This window comes from Suncus etruscus, chromosome 13 (assembly GCF_024139225.1).
Source record: "Suncus etruscus isolate mSunEtr1 chromosome 13, mSunEtr1.pri.cur, whole genome shotgun sequence".
NCBI lineage: Eukaryota > Metazoa > Chordata > Mammalia > Eulipotyphla > Soricidae > Suncus > Suncus etruscus.
In genome coordinates this window covers 21,721,821-21,735,325 of record NC_064860.1, presented here as the reverse complement: position 1 = coordinate 21,735,325, position 13,505 = coordinate 21,721,821, and the positions used below count along the sequence as shown (strand labels likewise).

Below are 13,505 nucleotides of genomic sequence, written 5' to 3'. Positions count from 1 at the left end.
TTAGAGGCAAGTTAATACAGAAAAAAAAATGTATTAGAGCATCTCTAATATTAGCAGGAGCAAAGCAGTGAGGATTTCACTAAGCATCATGATATTTATTGATAATTTTGCTTTATTAGTCTATGCAGTAAGGGAAATTAAAGAGCCAGATATACATTTAAAAATTTAAATTTGGGTAATATTTTAAGACTCTCAATGCTACTATATGTTTGAATACTATATATATATATATATAAAATGCTACTATATATTTGTTAAAAAGTCTAGTTCTGATTAGTTGTAAACCAGCATAAAGATAAGACTCAGAGGATACAAAAAATATATATAATATATATATATATGTATATATGTGTGTGTGTGTGTCTGTGTGTGTGTGTTGTGGCTTTAAGTTTAATTTTACCCCATGCACCAAATCTTTATTTCATTGTATTGTTTTATTTATATAAACATAATTTTATATTACCATAGTTTATAAAATGCACCATATAATTTATGCACAATTTGATGAGTTTTGAAAAAAGTTATACAAGTATACTACTATCCTACTCAAGGTCAAAACTACTTCCAATCCCATAATATTTTTATATTTCTAGTCTGGTTTCCATGGAGCCTCTAGGCAAGCAGCAAGCTCAGAAAGCTTTATTCCCATAGCTTAGCTTTCTCTAGCATTTGTACATATAACTTGCAGCAAATGTTCTGTGTAATATACTAAAATGATTTTCTTCATGATAACATATTTTGTGAATCAGTGGGAGCAATGCATTAAATATGTTTAAATTTAGTTTATATAATCATCTATTGTTAATTTTATTTTTGTTGCTCTTTATTTTTTAATATTTGTTGTGTATGTAAATATTTTAGGGTATTATTATGTTACTGACCCTACCCTAAACAAACGGGGGAATTGTTGTGTATGTAAATATTTTAGGGGATTATTATGTTACTGACCCTACCCTGATCGATGATTGTGCCCTACCCTAGGGTGTGACCTGGCATTCTGCCCCCACCCTAGGGTGGTACCTGATTCTGCTTCCACCATTGGGTGGTGTCTGATCCCACCATTGGGTGGTTCCTGATTCTGGGGGATAAAAACAAGGGTCTGTGGAAGGCGAGAGGCTTTTGGCTGGAACTTATGCTGAGTCTTTGGACTTCAGTCTTGTCCACCGAATAAAGCTGATATTTTCACAAGCCTGACTGTCTGCGAGCTGTTTACCTGCCGTTTCACCTCAGAACCGTAGGCTGGACAGGGTGGCAGACCAGTGCTCCGAGCTGGAGGGGAAAGACCTCATCCTCCATCCCTCCATCAGTCAACCTCTTTAGGGGCTGACTTGCAACAATATCTTTTTGTTTTGTTTTGTTTTGGTTTGGTTTTTGGGTCACACCCAACAGCGCTCAGGGATTATTACTTCTGGATATATGCTCAGAAATCGCTCTTGGCAGGCTCAGGGGACCATATGGGATGCCAGGATTCGAACCACTGACCTTCTGCATTGCAAGGCAAATGCCTTACCTCCATGCTATCTCTCCAGCCCCATTTTTTAATATCTTTAAAGGCTGTTATTACAAACATGATTGTAGTTGGATTTCAGTCAATAAATATTTATTATAAATACATTTCCTCGAATACATTACTTGTAATTTGATCACATACATTTTTACTTATCTAAGATAATAATATCTCCTTGAATAATATAGGGGATATTTAGGTCTTTATTATTAGCCCATATTATTATATGGACACTCTATATTCCTACTGTCTAAAAATTTTCTCTCTACTTAAATAATAATCAAATGCTATAGTTTGTTGAGTAATTTTCATGTTAACTAAGTATATTCTTTTTCTTTCTAATTTTAAGGATTTTTTTCTTTATCTTTTTTTTATATTTTGGGTTTTTTTTTGGGGGGGTATACACCAGTGACACTCAGGGGTTACTCCTGGATATGTGCTCTAAAATTTCTTCTGGTTTGAGGGACCATATGGGACACTGGGGATCAAACCCTGGTCCATCCTGGATCAGCCACATGCAGGGTAAACACCCTACCACTGTGCTATTGCTCCAGCCCTTAATTTTAGGGTTTTTATAGAGTTGGTGGAATTTTTTTGTTTTTTTGTTTTTTTTTGTTATTTGTTTTTTTTTTGGGGGGGGGCCACACCCGGCAGTGCTCAGGGGTTACTCCTGGCTGTTTGCTCAGAAATAGCTCCTGGCAGGCACGGGGGACCATATGGGACACCGGGATTCGAACCAACCACCTTTGGTCCTAGATCGGCTGCTTGCAAGGCAAACGCCGCTGTGCTATCTCTCCGGGCCCGAGTTGGTGGAATTTTTAATGTTGAACCAACTCAACTTATCTTCTTTAACTTTTTTGATTGTTTTTAAGATCTCTTGAATTTCAAATATTAGTATTTTATTTAGCAATTTTCCATCAAGGTTTGTGGGAGGAAATGGTCTGAGCGATTTTTGTATAATTTTTATAGTGTATCAGGATATCTTCAGTAGATTCTTAAAATAAAATGGGAAATAACGCAAATATTTTATATTTCTATAAGTTTACAAATTTCTATAATTAACACAAATAAGTTATATAAGTTCTAAGTGATCTGCATAAAGTTATGTAATTATATATTACATATAAAATTATAATAAAACAATTCTATTAGGCTTGATGAAATAGTATTTGGAAATGGGTAAATTGCTCATCTGGATTGCAATAAACTTTGGCTCAATACATAGTCCCCTGACACCAAACAGGCATGATCTCTAGATGAATAGATAGGAGTTAGCCCTGAAGATCCAAATGTAGCCTCACTGAATTCCAAAAGTCATTAATAACAGTATAAACATAATTAATTAGATATAAACTTAAGAGATGAAAGATATATAGTTATCTAAATATAATTAGATACATTAATGATAACATGTTACTGACAAAAATTTAATATATAAAAAGAGTATCACATATTCACATATTAATAAATTTAAAAGTAAAGCACTCTCAAAATTTATCTACAAATTAAATAAAATTCTTATCAAATTCAAAGTGTCCTTTACAGTATGAATGACCTTAACATTTATAGAGAATACCAAGGGATTTAAAAAAAATTGAAACAAAATCTTGAAAAACAAAGTTGAAGACTTCACATTTCATTTCAGAATTTCCTATAAAGTTACAGTAGTCAAAACAGTGTGTGTCATGAAGTATACATATGGGACAAAAAATAAAATTGACAGTCTAAAATTAAACCCTCATATTGATGACCAAAATCCTTTTGAGGATGCTTTTTTGATATTGAGAAGATAAGTTTTTTGTTTGTTTTTTTGGGTCACATCCAGCAGAGGTTACTCCTGGCTCTGTGCTCAGAAATCACCCCTGGCAGGCATGGGGTACCATATGGGATGCCAGGATTCAAACCACCATCTTTCTGCATGCAAGGCAAATGCTTTATCTCCATGCTATCTCTCCAGCCCCGAGAAGATAATTTTTGTAATATAAAATATTAAGTCAAGCAGACCTTTCTCTCATGCCATGTTTACAATTCAACTCAAAATATATCAGCAACAAAAACGCAACCTAAAATAATAGAATCCTTGTTATAAAATCATTGCTATATATCTCAATCATTTTAACTCGGTACTTATTTTGTTTTAATTTTCACTCTTTTTCAAAACTTGCTTATCTATCTTAATATGATTTATTTTTACTCTCCTATCGTTATTATTCCTTTAATTCTTCTATTCTTAATTTATTTTGGAGGCTGGAATGGCTTCCAAAGTAATGCTGAGGACATTAACTTCTGGTAATTCTCAGCAAACCCAGGCAACTGGTTCAATCTAGGGTTTGAGGATGTGCTTGTTCTTAAACTCTGGGTCACCACATGGCCACCAAATAGTACTGAATATCTCCAGAGCCTTAACTGGAAATGATTGTGAGTCCTATGGTGCAATGAACTGAAGTATCTATACTCTCCTCAAGTTTTCTTCATATTTTTGACCTGTAAATAAAATTTTTTATTTAACATTTAATAATTTTTCTAACCACTTGTAACTCTCAATACCTCTCTCAGCACACCTTTAATTGCATCTAATCTAATATATTTTGATATATAGTATTTATATTTCAATTCATGATGTATCTTTTCATCACGTTTTAAACATATGCCATTTAATTTTATTTAAACTTTTACCAGTTGTTCTTTGATAATATTTTACAAGGTGCTATAATTTTTGTTTAAAATTATGAAAAACAGACCCTTGCTCGTGCTTCCCACCCACCACCGCAGGCCTCTGTTGGTTCTCTAGTCCAGGCCATCCTGCTAGTCGCCTTATATTGTACAAGCTGGCAACTCAGCAAAGAAGCGTCCTCGGCTTGGAGAGGTCACGCTCACCATCCCATAATCACCTGGGGGGGGTGCTTTGATCTGAAAATTAAGAGACTTTGCAGACTCCTGTCACATCGTTTGTGGGTCTTGCAGTTGAACATTTGTAAGCAATGGCTGCCTCGGAAGAAACTGGTGATGTTTGATGGTGAAGCTTGTGGCCAGACTTGATTGCTCGTTGCCTTTAGCAAGGACCAATTCCAGAAGTCTACGTACCCACAGTCTTTGTAAACTATATGGCTGATCTTGAAATGGATGGGAAATGAGAATTGGCTTTGTGGAATACCGCTGGGCAGGATGACTAAGTTTGTTCACAGCCCCTCCTGCCCAGACACAGATGTTATACTCATGTGTTTTTCCATTGATATCCCTGAAAGTTGAGAAAACATCCAGAAAAAAAAATGGACTCCAGAAGTTAAGCATTTCTGTCCTTAAGTGCCCATAATACTGGCTGAAAACAAGAAGTATCTTCAGAGCTGGCCAAGATGAAACGGGGGCCAGTCGAACGGGACAATGGCAGGGATATGGCAAACAGGGTAAAATATAGAGTTCAGCAAAGACCAAAAGATGGCGTGAGGGAAGTTCTTGAAATGCCTACAAGACCTTCTCTGCAAGTCAAACGTGAGAAGAAGAAATCTGGGTGCCTTGTCTTCTGAACCCCTGCTGCAAGCATAACCCTCATGCTGTTAATTGCCGAAATGCTATTTATTAATCTTAGTGTATGGTTACTGGCCCTTTTCATCTATCTATAATAGGATTACAAATCAGAAGTCATTTTGCTTCAGTATTTAGAAGCCAACCATAATTATTCAAAATGTCCAACCTGCCTGACTCACCAGTCTTTCTGACACTACTCTAACAGCCCTCCTCTCCACTCCACATGACACACTGATCAGAGAATTTAACTTCTTGCTTCTTTCTAGAAAGACAAACAGTTGGTAACTTTTGTGAATTAAGCTGTAACTACTTTATAACTAACATATCCTGTCTGTCATCTGTCAGCTGCAAGGGATATTCTGGATCGACATCCCTTCAGAGCTTCACTCCTTAACACATTAAAATGATATAGCTCTGTGGTGGACATATTATTTTTGTGGGGGAGGGAAATGTGTTCTGCCAGAAAGATCCAAGTCCATTCAAGTATGGAAAAGTTACAGTTCTGTGGTTTCATGTTAGTCAGCATATAGTTACTGTGCCACTTAATGTATGTTACCAAAAATAAATATATTTCCGAAGACTAATGTAGTAATTTTTGTATAATTGTTTTTCAGAAGACAGCTCTTTGTCAACCCTAGAAAGTGTATTGGTTTTTTTTTTTTTTTTTTTTTTTTTTTTTTTTTTTTGGTTTTTGGGCCACACCCGTTTGACGCTCAGGGGTTACTCCTGGCTATGCGCTCAGAAATCGCCCCTGGCTTGGGGGAACCATATGGGACGCCGGGGGATCGAACCGCTGTCCGTTCCTTGGCTAGCGCTTGTAAGGCAGGCACCTTACCTCCAGCGCCACCGCCCGGCCCCGTGTATTGGTTTTTTTAAATATAAAATGTATTTGAAAATAGTCAGATACGCCCTACCACTTTGCTGTTATTCTGGCTCCTAAAGTTGTCTTTAATCATTGTATTTTCTTTTAATAATGTAATTTGACAGAGGTGGAGGGAGGACAGCATTGGTGATGGAAATACCCCTTCAATGTCACTATGTACCTAAAATATTACTGTGAATGATTTGTCATCCACTTTGGTTAAAATAAAAATTATTTTAAAAAATGTCATTTTCCAGGATTGCAGCAACAAATTTATCTAAATTTTTTTGCCTGAAAATACTTTTTGTTGAATCTTATTGGCTATAGAATCTACAAGTTAATTGTTCTTTTATTTTATTTATTTATTTATTTATGTATTTATTTATGTATGTATTTTGGGCCACACCTGGTGATGCTCAATCTATGACTCAGAAATGGCTCCTGGCTTGGAAGATCCACCATATGGGATGCCAGGAGATCAAACCAAGGTCTGTCCTAAGCTAGCACCAGCAAGGCAAACCCCTTACCGCTCCATGTCACTGCTCAGGCCCCAAATAATTCTTTGCTTTTAGAACATGAAAAATAAGTTACTTCCGTATAGTCCCCTTGATATCAGACAAGAAACCTAGTTTCTCTAAGGTTACATCCTACTTAAAAGTCTTCCTTCCCTAAAATATTGAGTCTTCTAGATCATATTTATTTGTTAAACTATTTAGATTATCTTTAATGCTCTTTGAAATGTTTTGAATTTTTATAAAAGGGTTTTTACTTATTTTTGCTTTTTTTTTTGTTAATGCATCTTAGCATTTTCTTAAATTTTATTTTTTTAAATCTCTCTACTCTTAGAATATACAAATTGACTCAGTGTTTTTACTCTACCAGAAAATAAATTTGTATTTTTTTTATGCAATTGCCATTTTTAAGTGATCTTTTTGATGTGTCTTCTTTCTTGGATCCATATGTCATTGATTGCCTTGCACTGTTGCCTAACTAGTGCTTTCAGTATAATGTTACTAAAATGGGGTGAATGTTCATGTTTTTCTAGTTTCTCAGCTCAGAGGCAGCATCTCCCATATATTTACTGAGTATTATGTTTACTGTCAGATTTCTTAGATGCTCTTTATTATATTAAAAACTTCCTTTTATATTTTTAAATTTTCCTGAATAAGTAATATTTTTATATCATTTTTTTTTTGGTTTTGGGGCCACAACAGGTGATGCTCAGGGGTTACTCCTGGCTATGCACTCAGAAATCGCTCCTGGCTTGGGAAACCGTATGGGACACTGGAGATTGAACCCAGGTCCATCCTGGGTCAGCCATGTGCAAGGCAAACACTCTACCACTGTGCTATTGCTCTGGTCTTAGATATTTTTTAAATATAAATTACTTTATTTAAAGACCATGTATCACATAGTTATTATAGTTGATCATTTATTTCCAGGTAAATGGGAGCTAAGTTAACAAAAAGAAAAGAAAGAAAAAAGTAGTATATCAGCAAGAAAATTTGTGAAAGTTATTGTATCTTTTTTTTTTTTTTTTTTTTGAGGGGGAAGCAAACTCAGCAGTGCTCAAAGATTATTCCTGGCTTTGCACTCAGAAATTGCTACTTGCTTGGTGGCTGGGGTATCAAACCACATTCATCCAGATCAGCTGCACGCAAGGCAAAAGCTCTCTCACTTTGCTAACACTCAGGCCCCAAAGTATTGTATCTTGCAATGAGTTCATTAAGGCATTGTCAGAAAGTTTAGTAAACTCTTGATGCTAGTTTATCATTCTGTTACTTCTTTTGTTTCTAACTATTAGGTAGCTTCAGATACACACTGGTGTCTAATTTGGTGTGTTCCTACTTCAATGACAGTAAAAAATAAAATGCAGGTTTGCACATCTGTAAATGTGGCTCAGAAATTCTAAGCACTATTGATACTGCAGCTTTTATAGGGCATGTGTTTGGGCTATCAGGTCTTCTGCAAGTATGAGAATTTGAGGTTGGGTGCCCATATTCACCCCAAAAAAGTCCTGATGATGATGTAACACAAACCTGGAGTTTTGGCCAGTTTGATGTCCTTTCAGAGAGCTACAGAGCCAGTGGCTAAGCAGGGCCATTGGTAAAGTGGCAATTGTGGGTATGGGTTCAGCAAGTATGTCTTTGGCTTGATGGGACCTTGACCCACTCTCTCCCCCTGAGAATGCCAGATTGCCAGCTTTCAGCTGCATGACTGGTATACCTATATACCTATAATTTTTCATGGCTTGGTTTACATCGTTTCAAGAACAGAATGAGTCTACAGAGCTGGGTAAATGCAGGCATGGCAACTGAGTTTTAATACTTTTATATTCTAATTGAACCAGATAAATCCCTTCTATTTATCCTGTCAAAGCCTATACAACTTCCCAATCTCCAAAAATAAAGTGGAAACATTCTCCAAGTGGTGAAATGATAAGACTGTGTTTATTCATACATCTCAACATGTTATACAGTCAGACTTCAATGAGTTTAATTACTTTAATCACTGCACTATAAAATCTATAATGTAAAACACTATACTGCTTATTGACATTAAAAAGAACAGCAATACAAGATGTTTATGAATATTAACTTTCAATAGTGTTACATCATTTTTCCTTTTTTAAAAATACTTTCTTTAAATGCTGTGGTTACAAGGTTTTTCATAGCACAGTTAGATTTATTTCAGTTATAAATTTGTTCATGATTTAGTTTCATAATTAATAAATCCATTATAGGCTTATCTGTAAATTTAGACCTTATTATGACCTTATTATTTTGAATATAATAATCTTTTGGGAGAGTAACATTTAACATTGAGTACTGCAGGAGATTATGGCCTAATTATCAAAAGATTTAACTTCATTGCAGAATAAAATTAAGGTTATTAAAATTTGAATAATTCATCTGAAGTATTTATGATATCTCTACAAGATTAAACTTGAATCTGCTTAATAAGAGGCTTATAATTCTGTAGCCATACATTATGAAATTTCAAAAATTGTTTGCTGTAAAATGATGGTAATATATAGAGATCTTTTTCTTTCTACTTTTCACATTACGGGGTATTTTTGATGCTTATGTCTCAGGAAAGCTAAAAGAAACTCTTTTGATAGGCAAACGTTTCTAGTGCTCAGTAAAACTGACCATCATTTATACTGATATAGCAGTTCCATTGTGTAGTATATTTTCTTTGGTCAGTAGAAAAACAATAGTTGGTATATACCTAAGAATAACGATTTAGAAATTCATAGATTGCATCAAGGAGTCTGGATCAATGACCCCACCTTGTTTGCTTACTGTTTTATAATAAAAGGCACCTTGAATTTATTTATGCTCATTTCTAACCAGCACAGTGGGAACCAGATCAATAGAGGGATTAGAGTACCCAGTCCACTCCCAATGACCTGTGCACCTCTGAAGAACTCTTCAGTTCCAAAGCTTGGAGCTAAACCTGAAATTTCTTTTCATAAGTTTTCATAAGTTTACCAGACCCTCTGCCCAATCCTCCTTTCTGCTCTGGTGTTATGTCACTGCAATTCCACCTCACCTTCCCACCCCAAGAAAGCTTCTGTAGAATTAAAGAGGGCCAAAAGTAACATGATAAAATGAGCCGTATCATTAGGGAGTTGAAAATATAAACAACAATGAGATAGATTTAACACTGCACAACTGGCTACACAGCAAAAAGATCAGTGCTGGTATGGATGTGGGAAGAATATGGCAATACTATCCAAAGATAATAGAGACAAAGGTAAGGAGAACTATTTTCCAGTAAAAAATTTGCCACAAATAGTGGGGAGAGTTCAGAGAGGGCAGAGAAAGGACCCCTATGACAACAATAGTTGAAAATAATCACTCTGCACAGGAACTTGTTGCTAAAAGGAAATAAAATGATAAAATTACTCCTTAAGTAATAATATTGCAAACCACTGTGTCTAAAAGTAAAAAGGGAGAGAGAGATGGAGGAAGGGGGAAATAGAGAGAAAGAGAAAAATGGCAGGTAGCAGGGAAGTAAGGAGGGAAACAAGGAACATTGTTGACAGGGAAATGTGCATTGCTGAAGGGTGTTATACATTGCATGACTGAAACTCAATCATGAAAAATCTTTGTAACTGTATTTTTTTGTGTGGTTTTGGGTCACACCCGGCAGTGCTCAGGGGTTATTCCTGGCTCCAGGCTCAGAAATTGCTCCTGGCAAGCACAGAGGACCATATGAGACACCGGGATTCAAACCGATGACCTCCTGCATGAAAGGCAAACACCTTACCTCCATGCTATCTCTCCGGCCCCTTGTAGCGGTATCTTACAGTGATTCAATTAAATAATTAATTTTTTTAAAAAGTGCTTCTGCAAATCTCCATCACAGACTTTGTTTTTCATGGAAATAAACCCCAAACAATAAGTCACATTGTCTTTTTATAATTGCAATCTATTTGTAAAATTCTGTGCTCTTTAGTTCCCAAAGAACTTTTGATTGGCCTCATTTCACCACTTGGACCTACTGTTTATTTTAGCTTAAATACAAAAAATATTGTCTAGAAGATTGTGTTTGATATCCACAGTCATGGAGAAGGGAATGTAGTTTCTTTTGTGTTAATATACTACTTTGATCATGTTTAGTTGGGGGTGGCAAAACCATCATTTCTCAAGTTTAATCCTGGCTTTGTGCTCACGAATCACTCATGGTAGTATTTAGAGCAGTATACTTGTTGCAAGGGAACCAAGCTGGTATCAGCTGCATGCAAAGCACCATATTATCTCTCAAATCCCTGATCATGTTTATTTTCAGGACTTTTGATTCATAAAATATAATGTATATATGTTAAATACAGTAGAGAAAATTCTATTTGGCAGAACATCGCCGATTTAGTCAGAAAGAATTCTATGGAATTCTGTGGAAAACAGAAAGAATAGACTGGGTCGTAGAATTTATGTCCCCAGCAAGAATGCAGGAATGGGACACTCCAGGATGGTGGTTCTGTACAACAAGAGGTTGATCAAAGACAGAGGGTATTTAAGATGCTGATACAAATGTGGGATGGCAGGGTGCTCTGTGACATTGAAAGGAGAGAGAGAGAGAGAGAGAGAGAGAGAGAGAGAGAGAGAGAGAGAGAGAGAGAGAGAGACTATAACCAAACTTCTGAGTGTATTTGTTCTTGAAGAAAACCGTCATAAGTGCAAAATTTTCTTTCTGGTTTGCTCTGCAGACAGCCAATACCAGCTGTAATCTGAGAGAAACAGATTGAGGTAAGTGTAGACAATGGTGTATCTCAAATGCTTCTAACTAATTCTGGAGGCAGAGGAGGAGAAGTCTTAAGAGTCTGGGCATCCTTCCACAGAGGCCTCTGTGGTTCATGTCTGGCTTGTTATCATTCTCATGACCTCATGAGAAGAGAGGAACCAAATCTTGACTCAGTGGAAATCTTTACTCAGCAGTATGTGTTCACCTATCTTTTTAGCTTGTTGATGCCAACTCTGCAATTTGTGTTTCTACCATCTGGTGGTTTCATTAATAGTGCTGTGTTTTGTAGGATGATGCCAAATTATGGGTAATAATAAATCTTGGCAACAATAATCATTTCTGTTGGTACAGTCTGTCCAATGTGACAGCAAAGTGTGAGTCCTCAGTATTTACATCATCCAGTGGGACATACAAGTGTGATTCACACTTCCTAGCACCAGTGCCAACATGTTAAATGGGGTGTATGTTCAGTGTCCATATAAATCATTGTTTAGAGCACTATCATTTTTTAAACTAATTTATGAAGTAATTCATAGTTGAGTTTTGGTCAGAGTGTTCCTGCACTGATCCTACCATCAATGTCAATTTCCCTCCAGCAGTGTTCTCAGATTCCCTCTTTCATTCCATGACCAGTTTTTTACTCTCCTCTTTCTCTGTAAAACATTGAATCAGAACATAGAAGTTTCAGGCCAAAAAGATGTCTTAAAGTGTTTAGCACATGTGTAAGAGCAAGGTTTCATTCTCAAACACCACTGAGCACCAGAGTGACCCCTGAGAAATGGGCCAGGGATAGCTCCTGAGATCCACTCTTCTTTTGTTTATTCCTTCTCTCACCCCTACCTTCCTTTGATAAAACAAAGCTGTGAAAACTATATTATTATTATTTGGTCTATTAGAAATATGACATTTATCCTTCACACATTCTAAAGTACGTATAAAGCTGTTTGATAGCTGTTTGACACATGGAAACATGATTTTTTAAATAAATTCTGAAGAGAGCCAAGGTACACAAATTGACACATTCATATTTTCAGATTTTGAACTTATATAAAGAGTAAAGATCTTGACTGAAGCTGTAACTTTTCTAGCCCCAAAATGTCAGTTTCTAAATATGAGCAGATTTTTTACTCCTATAGTCTGTAAAGACAATTCCCTAAAATAAAAAACTCAAGTTGATTGGGGATAAAAACCAAAAATAATTAATAAATTTCTTCAAAGTATGCTATAAAACACCTGTGGGTCAAAGTGTTATGATGTATAATATCATGCACAGAACTGACAAGAAAAAATTATATGACAGGCATTATAAATCTCAAATGTTGAATAAACATTTTATACCTAAGCCCAATATAAAAGACAATCAGAATTGCAGAACTATAAAAAATGTGGCAGAAATACTTGATTTCAAGAAACAAGGTTATAAAAATGATAGAGGCCACCTTAGCAAAATTGATGTTATCTTGGAGAATGATGGAGTTTAAAGGTCTTCTAAATCCCATCCTCTATTTTTAGTATTGCAATGGTGCCTTTAGAACTGAAAATACAACAATCTATGGCCTCTTACCCAAGCTCTGCCTGCTTATCACAATTGAACAGAAAGTGAGATGAAGCTTGTCAAGGAGAGGAAAAAAATGAAGCATCTCAGTGAAAAGTCTACTAAGACAAGGCTGCATACAATTATTTGATAAATTTAAATAGACCAGATTGTCAGAATTATTTCTCAGCAAAGACACTGCGGAATGACACAAGATTGATGTGTTGCAGAAATAGCTGATAAGGGACTAGACTGTAGCCTACACTAATCAAATTTCTGACTCTAATAGCCCAAGGGAGTGTAGAGGTGCTAACTACAGCCAATTCTAACAATATGCTTGCATGAATGAGCTTGTCTACCTTCAGTTATCACAAACACAAATGATGAAGCCTAACCTGTTTGCCTCCAATAAATCCCTTTAAAAACCTACATTGTTTGAACAACTAAGCCAAAACAAGCAGACCTTCAAAGCCATCCTAAGTACCAGGAACATAGTATCTTCAACTTGATATTTGAGATTTCATTTGATTTCTTCCTCTATTTAGATCCAGTTAGAATATAGTACAAATAAATTAGACTTATTTACATAATTTTATGGGACTATATGTGATCATAAATTTCTTGAAACTAAGTAAGTTTCCCTGATTCCAAAGTAAGTGCCTAGTCACATGACATGAAGGAAGCACTCCCAGGGTGCATAAGGGATTTACAGAATAAAGAAGAAAAATGTAAGTGGGCTAGCCAAGCAATGTCCCATTCCAAAGGTTCAGGAAGAATTCAGTGGCAAAACATCTGCCTTGTGGATTCCCAAGAGTGTTATCTTGGGA

General features: G+C 35.9%; 1 pseudogene; it reads left to right on the top strand.

The window, feature by feature from the left end:
* Window positions 1-5,107, top strand: part of LOC126025746 (transforming protein RhoA-like) — a 55,059-nt pseudogene extending 49,952 nt beyond the window's left edge.
* Window positions 5,108-13,505: the final 8,398 nt, after the last annotated feature.